The sequence below is a fragment of the Myotis myotis genome, unplaced genomic scaffold (assembly GCF_014108235.1).
Source record: "Myotis myotis isolate mMyoMyo1 unplaced genomic scaffold, mMyoMyo1.p scaffold_m19_p_1, whole genome shotgun sequence".
Lineage (NCBI taxonomy): Eukaryota > Metazoa > Chordata > Mammalia > Chiroptera > Vespertilionidae > Myotis > Myotis myotis.
The window spans coordinates 205,649,926-205,665,058 of record NW_023416313.1 but is presented as its reverse complement, the minus strand read 5'-3'; positions in this window follow the sequence as shown (position 1 = coordinate 205,665,058).

Sequence of the window (15,133 nt, the reverse complement as noted above, 5' to 3'; positions counted from 1 at the left end):
ACCAAGTCTGCTCTGCCAACTTCCAGGGAGTTTGGGAAAGGAGGGGGAGTGTCCTCGTCCCCTCTGAGGAATTGTGGGCAGTGAGAGGGGAAAAGAACTCAGTAGCTTGCTGCCCACCTCACCCCCAAGTTGCAAGGCCCTTTCTTTGGGATGCAGCAGCCCATGGTCTGGGATTTCTTTTCCAGCTGCTGTCGCCTGTGCAACCTACTCCAGCTGGCCACCCAGCCCAGTCCAGGGCCTGGCTGGATGTTTTCTTTCCCTGGCACTCTTCCAGCCTTGGCTAGATGCTGGGAAAGGAAGGAGAAGGGAGAAGGGAAGGGGACATACTTATAAATGAGAGGCATGTGACTACATAACCATATAGGAGAGCGAGAGTGAGAGCAAGAGAGAGAACTTAGGGGAGAAGGAAGAGGGTGGCACAGAGGCTGAGTGCTGGGATATTTGAAGAATGAGAATGAGAGAAGGAAATGGGTTCATTTTTTCCCCGTATAAAGGACATTCTGGCAGCTAAAGCTCTTCAACATTAGGATGGCTTCCTGGGTAGGTAGTGAGGGCCCCAAACCAGAGGTATTCCAGCAGGGACTAAGCAGTCATCTAGCAGGTGCGCCTGGAAAGAATCCCTGCACAGGCTTAGGGAAGGGAACATCTCTCCCACCCAGGATTCTGGTGTCCGCTTTGTGATCGCCAGGTCCAGATGATCTGTAGAGAGTTATTTGTTTTCATGGAGGTGGTATGGGCACGGAGGAGTCTTAAAATGATGATGCAAACATTTAGGATCCCACCCAGCCACCGAGGAGAGCGTCTCTGGAGAGACAGATCTACCCGGGCGCTAATGCTAGTTAAGGCGGTTGGCATTTGAGGACAGGGAGACGGAGCAGTTCAGGGGCAGGTGGGGACAGTGGTGGGGAGAGCAGAGCTTGAAGGTCATGCTCAACTCGGAAGGGGAAGATTGGGAGAGTTGAGGCTGTGGAATGGGAAGACCAGAATATAGGGGTGCAATTGCCAGACCAGCGCTGTTATCTGACTGGCTCTGAATAAGGGCATGGCTGTGTGTTTTAGAACCCGGAGGACCAGACCCCTGGGGCATATGAGGGAGTGGGGACAACACATGTGCCCCCTCCTGACTGGGTCCCAAGGCCAGTCTGCCATCCATGCAGGCAGCAGGGCTGAAACCCACACCCTACAGTGCCTAGCTGGTGGCCATGGCAACCCCAATTGTTACTACACAACACCCTGAGTTCTTGGGTGGAGCTTGGAAGGACTTTACCTTGGTCCTGCCTTCAATGCCCCTAGAGGGCTGATGTACTAATGGCTCCATCTGCTTATACTTCCTCCCATGTCCCTTCGTTCATGCATCCTACATGTATTTATTTAGTGCCAAGTATGTACAGTAGTGACCAAGATCATGAGATTCCTGCCATCAGGGGCAACTTGTTGCTGTCATCCAGGCACTGACTCCCACCCCAGAAAAATGGCCACTCTGCCATCTTGGTGGTCAGTAGGGCAGGTCACTGGAGAGGAAAGACATGGCAGAGAGAGCTGAAGGAGAGCCCGGCTGCTGGATGGAGAAGTCATTGGGGGGCATCCTCACCCTCGTTCTGGCCATACTTAGGTGGTGGGAATGGAAGGGTAGGGGGAGAGGCCTGGGTGACCCAGGCCCTGGTTCTCTCTTGACCCCCAGCTCAAGCTTGGAAGCCAGTCCAGCCATTTTCAGCCTCCCGGAGCCTCGCCTCGGCGCTGTGAGGCTGGACATTGGGGGAGGAAGCCAAAGGGACACCTGCAGGAGGTCGGCTCCTGGCAGATTGGACAGTGTGTGTGGGGGTGGGAGGTGGGGGGGTGTAGTGGGGAGGAAGTTGCCAGTTGTGGGACTTGAGTAGCATTTGTATACATGACCCTGCATTGTCGATGAAGAACATCAATAAAATATGTGGTTTTAAATTGGATTTGATGTGATCATATGGGTACTGTGGTTGGTAGCAGGGCTGGAATGTACCAACGCAGTAAAACTGGCTATTAAAATATTTAAGGTCAGGATCAAAAATACTTCTGTTCAAGTGGGTACATCATCTTTGTCTAGACTGCTGCTGCCCCAGATGCTCCTGCTCCTCCCCTGGGGCCCTGGTTCACTGCACAACCCAGCGATTAAAAGGGCATCTATGCGGGACCCCCAGGACCCTGCCCCACTCTTTCAGCCAGAACCCACTGTGATTGGTCAGGGTTATGGGTGTGGTTGGTAGCGGGTCCACAATGCTGGGGTCTATGAACCCATGGGACCAGGGATGGACTATCTAACCTGGGACTTACTTCCTCTTCTCCCACTCCTCCTCTCCTCCTACCTCTTTCCACATCAGAGGACAGGTGGAGGGAGAATGAAGAATCCACCTGATCCTCCAACACAACCAGGGCTGACCACTCCTGAGGATCAGCCAGGGCCCCCTGCTCTCCCAGCCCCTACTGACAACACTTGGAGACCTTGGGCTGCCCAGCCCTGGAGACAGCAGGAAGGGGGCTGAGCCCTCAGGAGTGGTCCCTGAGCAGGTGAATGGGCATGACCTCTGATGCATCTTAAAGATGTGTAGGCCTGGGTTGATAGAGACACAGCTGCAAGGTGCTGATTTTACTTGGGCTATTGAACAACCTTCAGCCTAGGCTGGAGCCTGCATTGCCGGAACACACACCAGTTGGCGGCAGCTCCCTGATATGCAGGGGCAGGTGGTGGGAGATGAATGGAGCTGTGGCTAATCCCTAACGTTCAGCTAGTGCTCAGCGCATTCTAGAGCATGGGCTGTCTACACTCCACAGGGCAGACACCTGCCTGGTTCACCATTGTATCCTGGATGCCTAGCAGGGGGTAGGCATCTAGTAGGTGTTCAATAAATATTGACCAGATGAATACACAGCTCAGTCTCTCACTCCACATCTCTCATTCCCCTCATGTGCCCAGCATTGTGCTTTGCACATTGTGGGGCTAGAAATGGATGAGACAACTCTGTACTCGAGGGGCTTACAGTGCCTCAGTATTCCCATCTGGAAAGTGGGCACTCTGCTTTGGCCCAGGCCCTAGTGTCGGACTAGGCAAAAGATGAACTGCCATATGAGAGAAGGACAAACTGAAAGAGACCTGAACCACATTCCCTTCCACTATAATGAGGAAGCCAGTCCTTAGGTCTCTGGGGCCATCTTTTAGCCAACCTCCTTCCTAAGAATATGGTTGTCTTTGTTACTTTATACATTTGGTCCTCTAAGTGCCCTGGCTCCTCTCTGAACCCTCTGTCTTCCAACTGGCCTCATTGTCCCCCGCCCCTGACCCCCCTCCTGCCCTGTCTCTGGGCATGCTCTCAGGGAGGCAGCCCCTCCTGATGGGGAGAAAAGGAGGGGATGTATAGGGAGCAAGGATGCCTTGCCCTGCCCTGTCTGAGAGGAGTTATAAGTGAGCCAGAACCTTGGACCTGGATACTAGCCAGGGTGAGCCTACTGGTGGGGCTGGGGATGTCTGGGGTAGCTCAGCTGCCTTGGTGTTGGCCTCTGCCTCTGCCCTCATTCCTCACTCTGTGGGTGGTGCTGGCCCAGCTCCTCAATTCATTCCTCAAACATTCATTGATGCCGGGCATGAGGCCAAGAACCAGGAATTCAAAGATGAATGAGACCTATTACCTGACTTCGTGGGGAAAAGGACCAATTGTAGAGGGTTAAGTTTCAGTGGCTGATGGGAGGGAGAAGGACAGGGTGCTATGGAAGCCCAGAGGGGAGCACTCACTTGGCCGTCAGTAGGCTGGAAGACTTCCCAGAGGAGGAGACTCAGACTCATGCAGGATGAATAGGAGTTGGCCAGGCAGAAAAGCAGGGCCATGGGTGGGAGTGGGGGTAGGAGGGACTGTGCAGAGGCAGGGATGGCTGGTGATTTCTGGGATTGTGAGTCTCCTTTTAGGAGTGATGGGGACATGAGTATACATGCTGCAGGCACATTGCCCGTGGACCCTGCCTCCTTCTTCTTCTAAAACCCGGACTCACCCTCATTTGAGGTTGTTCCTCTTGTGTGAGTCAAGCATAGATTGTCATCTACTTTTTCTACCGATTAGTGGAGTTCTCCAGGGTGGAGATCACAGGGAGAGGGTCACGTTCATTCCCCCAGGGAATCAGCCTGGGAACATCAGAGACCCCTAGACCTCTCTCTGGGCCCCAAGAGGGGCCTCCGGGAGCTCCCCACCAATCGTTTATGCTCATACAGCTTCAGAAAATGGGGTTGGAAGGAAACTTTCTACCAACATGGCTTCCAGGTGTAGAGCAGAACTGAAAGGCTGAAGACTGAAACATAGGGATAAAGTTTCACAATGTACAATCCCCCCATCCTGACTGGCGAGGCCCTCTGCACCCAGGTGGACAGCTCCAGCCCACAACCTGGTGGCCCCAACATAATTCCTCCTTCAGCCTCAGCCTCTCCCAGCCCCTCTCTGTCCCCCATCTCCACAGGACCTTTCCTCACCAGGTCCAGCCCCTGGGGGAATCTTCCCCTACATGCGGCAGCAATCCATGGCTCTGACCCCCTCCTGTGTGGGTTCCATCTCTCTGCTCTACTGTAAACCTTGGAAGGCAGGGAAGGTGATGGTGGAATCCTCTGGTTTCCCCCATACCTAGCACATAACATAGAACATGATGTTGATGCTGTAATTCAACCACGAGTAATAATGACCAACATTTACTGAACTCCATGCCAGGCCCTTGTCATACACACACTTCACCTGTATTAATTATTACTTATTATTATTTACTAGTGGCCCGGTGCACAAAAATTTGTGCACTTGTGGGGGGGGGGCAGGGGGGGGCGGGGGGGGAGTCCCTCAGCCCGGCCTGTGCCCTCTCAGGGGATGACCACCTGCTGGCTTAGGCCTGCTCCCTGGAGGATCGGGCCTAAGCTGGCAATCAGACATCCCTCTGGCAGCCCGGCAGCCCTCGGGGGATGTCCACTTGCCAGCAGGGAGCAGACCTAAGCTGCAGTCGGACATCCTTAGCGCTGCTGAGGAGGTAGGAGAGGCTCCTGCCACCACCGCTGTACTGGCAGCCATCAGCCTGGCTTGTGGCTGAGCAGAGCTTGCCCATGTGGGAGCTCACTGACCACCAGAGGGCAGCTCCTGCATTGAGTGTCTGGCCCCTGGTGGTCAGTGTGTGTCATAGTGACCAGTCATTCCCAGTCTTTCTGCTGTTAGGGTCAGTTTGCATATTACCCTTTTACTATATAGGATAGAGGCCTGGTGCACGGGTGGGGGCTGGCTGGTTTGCCCTGAAGGGTGTCCCAGATCAGGGTGGGGGTCCCGCTTGGGTGCCTGGCCAGCCTGGGTGAGGGGCTGATGGCTGTTTGCAGCTGGTCACACCCCCTTCAGGGTGGGGGTCCCCACTGGGGTGCCTGGCCAACCTGGATGAGGGGCTGATGGCTGTTTTCAGGCTGCTGGCACCTCCTTCAGGGTGGGGGTCCCCACTGGGGTGCCTGGCCAGTCTGGATGAGGGGCTGGGGGTTTTCAGGCTGGCCAAGCCCGCTGGCAACTGAAGCTCCCAGCCTCTTGTCTTTTTCTTTCTTTCTTATTCTGGGATTTATTTACCTTCTATAATTGAAACTTTGTTGCCGCTCCAGCTCCGAGGCCACGGCCTGCTGAAAGCAGGTATCTGGGGTTTGTTTAGCTTCTATAATTGCAACTTTGTTGCTTAGAGTGGAGCTCAGGGCCCAGCCACAGTAGGGAGGAAGCTTGGCTTCCTCCATCACTGGAGCAAGCAAGTCTCCTGCTCGCTTCAGCTGCATGGCTGCTGGCCACCATCTTTGTTGGCGGTTAATTTGCATATCTCGCTGATTAGCCAATGGGAAGCGTAGCGGAGGTATGGTTAATTTCAATCTTTGTCTATTATTAGATAGGATTTTTTCTTTACCTGTATTAAGTATTTATTCTCATAGCAACACTTGAGGTATGTTTTGTTTTCACTACTTTTATTTTCCAGGTGAAGGAACTGAGACACAGAGATGTTATATAACTTGCCCAAAGCCTCATGGCTAGTAATTGGCAGAGCTGGGATTCAAACCCAGGCTGTCTGCTCCTGGGTTTACCATGTGAACCCAGATACTAGACTTTCTTTCTTTCTTTCTTTCTTTCTTTCTTTCTTTCTTTCTTTCTTTCTTTCTTTCTTTCTTTTTTTTAAACATATTTTATTGATTTTTTACAGATAGGAAGGGAGAGAGAGATAGTTAGAAACATCGATGAGAGAGAAACATCGATCAGCTGCCTCCTGCACATCTCCCACTGGGAATGTGCCGACAACCCAGATACATGCCCTTGACCAGAATCGAACCTGGGACCCTTCAGTCCGCAGGCCGATGCTCTATCCACTGAGCCAAACCAGTTTCGGCAATCTTTCTTTCTTTTAAAAAATTTTTAGATCCTCACTCAAGGATATTTTTAAAAATGTATTTTAGAGAGAGGAATGGGGGGGAGAGAGAGAGAGAGAGAGAGAGAGAGAGAGAGAGAGAGAGAGAGAGAGAGAGAAACATTGATGTGAGAGACAAACTGATTGGTTGCCCCAAATGGGGATTGAACCCCTGGGTATGTCCCCTGATTGGGAATCAAACCCTCAACCCTTGAGTGCACAGAATGACGCTCAACCAACTGAGCCACACCAGCCAGGGATAGGCTATCTTTCTATTGTGGGCTATTGTAGGCACCCAATTAATGCCCTGCTGAAAGGTAACAAGGACTCAAGTTTTCATTCATCAACTCATTGACTGATTCATTCATTCAATCCCACCATCCTGATACGTTTATTGAGCACCTACTATGCAGTAGGCACGGGCGGGTACAGAGAAAGGAACGAGGCTCAGCCTCTGCAGCCTTCACAGAGCTGACAGTCAGCTGCTTCAGGTGACTGACTCTGCAGATGCAAACAGGCTGGCTTCAGGGTTTGCAGGATGTATCTGGTCCCTCCCAGGCTGATGATAGTGGGCAGGTTGCCTTGCATGAAGCAGTTTCTTCAGAGGTTGACTGTGGAGGTCTGAGGACAGTCCAGGCTGGAGACCCTCCCCCAGGGCTCAGGGAGATGCCTGGCCAGGGGAAAAGAACTGAGCTATTTTGGGGCTGCTTCCCTCCCAGGCAGGGTAAGAGTGCCTGCAGAAGGGGACCGGACACTGCCAGAGAGCTGAGCACAGCCACCCGCCAGAAACCAGGACATGGGAGGCACCCAAGACCCTAAAATGGAGTGGGCTCAGAGGGGAAGAATATCTGCCAAAGCTCCTCTAGGACATGTGAGAAAAGAGAGGCCTCTGGAGGGGCCAGAGGGCTGGCGGGTGCAGCGGGATCCGTGTTAGTGTCCTCCCCACTGACAGCAGCCTCAGCACAAAGCTCTGCAGGCTGGGAGCAGGGCACTGACCTGGAACCCTGAGCCAAGAGCAGCGGAGAGGAGTGCGAGTTCTGTGAGGCCTCCAGAGAGGAGGCAGACCTCTGTGGGCTCCTCCCCAGACTCCCTGTCCCTGAATGCCCCCTTTCTGTCTTGCTTATGATGCCTGAAATCCCCGTCATTAATATCTCTTTAAAAATAGCATTGCTCCCCTCCCCCAAACTCCTCCTTTCACATTCTGGGAGGGATTTGCTTGAGCTGCCACTTTTTCTGCCTGACAGCTGAGGGTTGGACCAGAAGTGGTCTGAATGGGAAGGTTTAGATAGAGAAGCCCCTCTGGGGGGACCTGAGGGGACTCTGAGGGGAATGGGTGCCCTGCATGACTGGTGGGAGGGGGACCAGCATGGGTAACTCCCCCAGCACGGGGTAAAACTAGCCTCTGATGGGAAGAACTGAAGGTGGAGGGGGGTCACATATCCTCCTCTATGAGGTGTCATTCTGGAAAGATCACCACACTGCGAGTCCAGAGTGTCCAGTGGTTTGGCCTGCGTGACCCTGGACAAGTCACTACCATACTAGACTCCCTCTTAGACTTACCAAGAATTGGACACTCTTGGCCTTCAATGGGGCACATTGTTGGAGTAACTCCCCACAGGGGAAGTTCTGTTTTGTTCTATGTTGCCACAGACTCCACCCCTCCCCATTGCCTACACAGAGCGACTCCCAGTTTGGTCCCTGGAGGCGTCTGAGTTGGTGATCCCTGAGAGACTGAGCTTCGGGAGGTCTGAGCTCTAGCCCCCACTATGCCCTAGAAAGGCTGTGTGACCTTCCGCAGCCACTGGGTCCAGTCTGGCAAACCGGCTGCGAGCACTGTGCTGTGGCCATAGGAGGGAAGGGTATGATTGGCGAGCTGGGGAGTCAGAGGAGGTGAAAGGCAGAGGTCTCCAGCAGTGGGGGAAGGGGTGTTCCGCTCTTGCTTAGCCTTGGAGCCTTGCCCGCCGGGTTCAGGTGCAGAGAGCTCCGAGACCCAAGCCAGGACGGCAGCCAGGGGAGCGGGCAGCGAGGCCCATCCGCCCGAGCCAGCCTGGCAGCAGCCGAGGAGTCGCCTCGCACGTGCTGCGTAATTAATAAACAGGAGGGGGGACGCGGCTCACCGGAGAAAGGATTTAATTAGCATCGCTTTCAGGAGAAAATTAAATTACAGGAAGCAACGGTGCCCTCGGAGGAACACGAACCCCGCAAACCGATTCCTCAGGCCCCCGCGTGGCCCCTGGCCGCAATTCCACTGCCAGGCCCCACCCCGCGGGACCAGGGCCGCGCGCGCGGGGCTGGGGCTCAGCCGCCTCTCCGGGTGCGTGTCCGCGTCTCCCGTGGCACCCGGCGCCCTCCAGGGCCCGCTGCCGTGGCTCCCTCCGCCGGAAGGGGGCGCCGGCGGGCCGCGCGCCCGGCTCCCCTGGCGCCCGGCTCCCCTGGCGCCCGCGCTCCCCCTGCAAAGGTTGGGGCGCCCGGGAGGACTCACGGGGAACCAAGCTCCGATTGAAGGGGCTGCTGGGCTTATTGTCCCACCGAGCCACAAAGGCCTTCAGGGGACAAAGGGTGAGATCTGGGTTCAGTCTCATGCTGCTAATAGTGGTCTCACCCCAGACTCTTCTACGCTTCAGAAAAGTGGGGCGAACCAGCCGGATTCGGGGAGATGGGGTCAGGAAGTGCGAGAACAGAGCAGCCTTGTCCACACCCCGGTTCCCCCAGAGGCTCCCGTGCATCACCTCCTTAGCGCGCACCTCACTCTCATCCCCGCCCCTCCCTCTCCACCTCTTCCCTATCACCTGGGAGTTTTTTTTATTTATAACAACAGCGACCATTCCTGAGCTCTCGCTAGATCCAGGCCGTGGGGAGATACTTAGCCTAGGGAAGTCACGAAGCCCTGTGCGTGTGACTAGATCTGCAGAAGAGGAAACTGGCGCTCCCAGAGGCCACGGAGGTCGCCCAGGAGCACGGAGCTGGTAAGAGCTGATGCTGACACTCACACCCCCTTGGCCTCTGAGCTCTTCTCCAGCAGGGAGCTTCCCCCCACCCCCAGCCTCCAGCACGGAGCCTCTCTCAGGTGCTCAGTAAGGATTTGTCAATGAATGGCAGGTGCTTCCTTGTATGTCAGAGGGGGTGCTAATAGCTGAGAGGCTGTGAGGATGGAAGGAGATGTGTGTGTAAAACACCAGGCACCGCACTTGGACTACTGTGAGCATCGAGTAAAAGCTGGTGCCAGTGCTTCTCAAACTTGACAGTGTGTGGGAATCGCCGAGGGTCTGATAAAACACAGGCTCCAATCAGGTGAGCCTTCGAACAAGCTCCAAGGGGGATGGTGGTGCTGCTTATCGCAATCATTGTGTTGTGCTGGCTAGTCCCTCCTTTTAACCACCCAATCCCAGTCCCAATAGGGAGCCATTGCAGTGGTTGCCAGAGTTGTCCACACATTGCAATCATCTGCAGAGCTTTAAAAACCACTGATGGGAGTGGGGGAGGGCGAGGTCCTCCCTCCCAGAGAATGAGAGTTGGTCTGGGTGTGGCCTGGACATGGGTGTGGGATTTTACAGGTCCCCAGAGGCTTCCACTGTGCAGCCAAGGCTAGAACATGGGTAGCAGAGGTGCCTGAGGCAGGAGGTAACGTGAGCAAGAGGGGATTAATAAAGTTCATCTGATACAGCTGTGGAGGACGGGTTGCATGGGCAGGAGACTGGGCAAGGAGTGACATTAAGGATCCTGGTTAGGGTGGGGGGGAGCCGACAATCAATACCGTTGATCCTCAATAGCTCCCCACCCCTTGGCTGTAGAGCCCTGAAGAGGGGTGGGGCCTGGGACAGGCTGGGAGAGCATGCTGGCCAAGTACTCCACCAGGTGTGTTCCAAGGAGGGGCTCTGTTCTGGGTACAGCAGGGTGTGGGAGGCAGGGTGGGAACTGCGCTGGTTTGCTGCTCACTGCCTGGAAGTACAAAGTGAAAGGTTGACCTTGGACTGAGGCCAGCTCAGCCGGCCCATCCTCGCTCCTTCAACGGCTACAGTAACAATCTTTTTCTTTTTTTTTTTTTTTTTAAAAAAAATATGCTTATTGATTTCAGAGTAGAAGGGAGAGGGAGACAGAGACAGAAACTTCAACGATGAGAGAGGGGCATTGATTGGCTGCCTCCTGCACGCCCCCTACTGGGGATCAAGCCCACAACCCAGGTATGTGCCCTGATCAGGAATCGAACCCTGACCTCCTGGTTCATAGGTAGATGCTCAACCACCGAGCCACGCTGGCTGGGCCGCAGTAACAATCTTGGAGCACCCCCCATGTGAGGCCACTGTTCTAGACACTTTACACATTATGGCTAAATCAGTAACCTAACAAATGAGGAAACAAGGCCCAGACCCAAAGCCATGATATTCCCATCTCACCCTGATGCCTCTATGCACGTTTCCTTTGGTGAAAACACTGTTCCCATCATCTCAACTTGCCTCAAGTTCCTTTCAAGGCTTTGGAGTGCTCTCCACTCCGGTCTGAAGTTGGCCTTGGGCACCAGGCCATACTACCTTGAGTTTCTACTCTCCCTGTGAGTCATGTCCTCTGGCTCAGCTGTGAGGGCTCCCAGGCTGGGACCACGTGTGTTCTTCTGTAGGTCCTGGGCCTCAGTAAGGGTTGGTGCTGCCAGGGACAGGATTAGCATGAGACAAGCAAGGTGCCTACTGCAAAACTTGGGAAGGTGCTTATGCTTGGGTTGTGTGCATGCTTCTGCTGGCAGCGGCTGGGCGAAGGCCGAGGAAAGCAGACACAGGTGCCGTTGTGGATGAGCTCACGAGTCTGAAGGTGAGTCACCCAACAGGATAGTTCACTTCCTAGAACTCTCTCCTAGCGTGTTTGGGTGTGGCGGTGAATTTACCAACTGATTAATATATTATACCTTTATCAACACTTCTGTTCTCAGCTACTAGACATTATGGTACATTCTGGGGTGATTAGGAGTCCTTTAATGAAGGACTCTTGCACTAATCAAAGGATGTTAAACCCAAAGGTTATCAAAGTGTTATGTTAATCTTTGAAATACAAGTAGGAGTAGAACGTATCACTTTAACCAGGCTTACATGCCCAATTTTGGATGTATTAGACCCAGTGAAATCCAAACTATCAAAGGGTTGACTAATTGATGGTCATTGCTACCCTCCCACTAGAATATCAGCAGGGGCCACCTCTGTTTCTTTTCCCAGTTTATACCCTACAACCAGGTCAGCATCGGCGACATAAATGTGTTGATGACTTCATGTATTTATTACCCTGAAGTAACAACTACAGTGACAATGTTGGATCAGGTGAGCTTCAGGGATCATGAAAACTTTCACAAATGGAAATGATCAGGGTTTGAGAATATACAAATTTGAAGGGTGTGTGTTGAAAACAGAGTAGTGAGGACCACATATTTGAGGAAGTTTAAAGGTTTCTAAGGTGGGATCTACCCTGAGGCTGAGTCAAGTGCCTGCTCATCTCTGACCCTATGTGTTCCAAAGCCCTTTTTCCTCACGACTAAAAAAAATTGTGTGATAGAGACATTCACCACCCACTCAGTGCATGCGCTCCCTCATTTCCTAATCCCCTGCAGCTGGCGGGCCAACCTGATTAATGCAACCAGCAGCATTAGGAACTTGCTAGCTAACTACTAACTAGTTAGAGTCTTCACAGTGTAACTGAGGCTGAGAAAATGCTTCAAGAATGAAAGCAATGCATTCTTCCAAATACATCTTGACTAGACAAGCATCAACTTGGAGGCTTTAAAAAGAGACTTTCACCTTAGCTCTCCTGGCCCCCTCGGCCTGCCGAGTGCCGGGACCCTTAGTGAAAGCAGGCTGCCTAAACCACACTTGTGACTTTGCTGGCGGCTGTGGGTATCCTGGGCTGTGCTTTGGGCAGTTCCCGGCCCTTCCTCTCCTGTGGGGTCTGTGTAAGTCAGTGGTTCTCAACCTTCTGGCCCTTTAAACACAGTTCCTCATGTTGTGACCCAACCATAAAATTATTTTCGTTGCTACTTCATAACTGTAATGTTGCTACTGTTATGAATCGTAATGTAAATATCTGATATGCAGGATGGTCTTAGGCGACCCCTGTGAAAGGGTCGTTTGACCGCCAAAGGGGTCGCGGCCCACAGGTTGAGAACCCGCTGGTGTAAGTGAACACTGCCTTGCCTCTCCGGGGCAGCAGTGACACTCAGAAGAAGCCCAGAAGGCTCACTGGGGAGCAGAGGGCTCAGACTTGACCGTGCACTAGGAGGACCACACCTCAGAACCAGGCTCTCCTGTGTTTGTTCAATACAAGGCAGTGCCGGCTGAGGGAGCACCTGAAAAACCAAAACCTGCACCTGTACCAAGATAGTAAAAGCATACCCGACAGGGAGCTGGGCTGACATCACCATTTCTGCTTCCTCCTTATACAAATTAATAAACTGCCCCAAAGACAGGGGAAGAGAGGAGGCTTAAAGATGCCCAAGGGCAGGTTCCAGGCCACGCTCTCCCATCTGCCGACCCAGTGGTGGAAGTAGGGGAGCCCCCGGAGACGAGAGACCCAGGCCGCCTCTGTTACAGAGACGTTTACCAGAACTATCGAGCACTCCCCCAGAACCACTGGATTCCTGAGTCTTTAGGAAAATCAGAGGCGGCTATTTTTACTCTCAGGCTCTCGAGCAGCTCTGAAGGCCTGGGGCTCGCTAATCACGCAACCTGGCAGGGGCCCTCGCACAGGCGGGCAGGGTCCTGCTTTCCGTTTTTATTCCCCTCCTCTCCTCGCAGCTCCCACCCACTTGCTGGGTTGACTTCAGACTCCACAGGCTTCTTGCTCATCTCCTCCAGCTGCTGCAATCTGAGGCAGTAACCATCCAGGCTGTTCTTGCAAGCAGCTCTCTAATGTCTTGCATAACCACCCTTCAGAAAGACAGACAGGAAAGCCACGTGTTCTAAGAAAAAAGGAGGAATTCTGAGAAGAAAACGCCAAAGTGGTTGGACCCACAGACGAACTCCTTCCAAGAAATCAGACAGAGGATGAGTTGAGATTTGCTCTCTTCCCATTAGTTGTAAATAAGGTTTTGGTAAAAGTCTTAATTGTCCAAAGCAAATGACAACCCTAAAGGATAAGGAGCCTGCCTTGCTTTGTGGAGCAGCTTAAAAACCCGTCAGAGTCATTGTTCGCACTTCACCATGACCCTGGATGTCACGTGACATCCTATGACAAAGAACACGCGGGAACATCCTTCCTCGCTGTGGGAGAGAAATCAGGAAGGAAAGAAAAGCTAAATGACATACTCTCTGAAACATAAAACCAGGTCTGTCCTTCATCTCAGATGAGAGGAAAGAGCTTTTGCAGATGACTGACTAGGAAAGACCATGATTTGATTTAACCCCAAGCTATTCTCCTTTGGGGCTAATAAGTCTTTGGGAGTAGTCTTTTATATGGGAATTAGTGAATCCATGTTAGCTGCAAGGAAGGCAAAACCAATGAATACAGACTAGCAAAAAGGTTCTTCCAGAGTCACCTGCAGTAAAAGTCTGACAGCTAAAAGTCACCTGCAGTAAAAGTCTGACTGTAATATAAAGCTATCCTAACAAAGCACTAGGAGCCTACATTGTAGGTAAAAAATAAATAAATATAAAAATAAATTAATCTATTAATTTTATGGCTCAGCTGTAACCTAGTAGAGGTCTTACAAATGGTTAGAGCTGAAAACTATGGAGAGACCCAGGTCCAATACTTTATTACTCAGTGAGAGGAGTGACACCTAGGCAGGCCCAGGGACTGAGCCAAAGTCACCTAGCTAATGAGTAACACGTGACAGGCATGTGCAGGTCTGTTGACCCCAGCACACCAGGCTGCTATCTGCAGTGCTGCCATGAAAGATGTGGACTAAACAGACATGTTCACGAACAGGCGTCTAGGTGGAATTATTTCCATGCGCAGGAATCATGCCGAGGGGGCCAGGGGTTACACACTCAAACCACGGTGCTCTCCTCCGTCTTGCAGGGTCCGCTCTGGGTGCTCTCCCTTGCCTGGATTCTAAGTGACAGAAAATTGTGTTGGAGAGAAATAGGGCTGTTAGCATTAAAACCATGGCATCTCTGTAGGCCTTTAAATGAGGACAAGCTTTTCATTTTTCCAATGTCTTAAAAATCCCAGGAGGGGTATCCTGACTGGCCTTAGGGGGCACCACACCCTTTTGGGATTCTCTAGGTGAAGCCTGAGGAGGAACAGAGCATCAGGAATCAACTCCGAAAGCGTGGAGAACGGCTTGGAGATGCACGTCTGTTGTAGAAAGAACGTCACTTAACGTGGCTTTAGTTTATCCCGTAGTGGACAACTGAAGTTTTGTCACTTAAAAATTCTCTATGTGAAAGTGTCACATCAGATGGAAGAAATAATTGGACTCCATTCTCCTCTCCTCCCAACCTACCCAATATAAACGTCCAAGACTCTAGGGAACACTGGGCCATTCATTTGCCTCAAGATTGTTTGCACACTGGTCAAAGTCCGAACAATAAATTTCTGCAAGTTCAGTATCTAATCCCAAATTGCCCAAATGACATGAGTACATATGTTCAAAACTTAAATCCATTCAAATATTTACTCTAGGTTTCACTTAGTATTTTTAAGCAGTTATAAAGCAAAAAGGCCAAATAATTTTCAAGTATGTGTCTTTTATTTTAATCTGACATTTCACAGTCAATTTCTACAAAACTTCATACTTCTTCAAAAG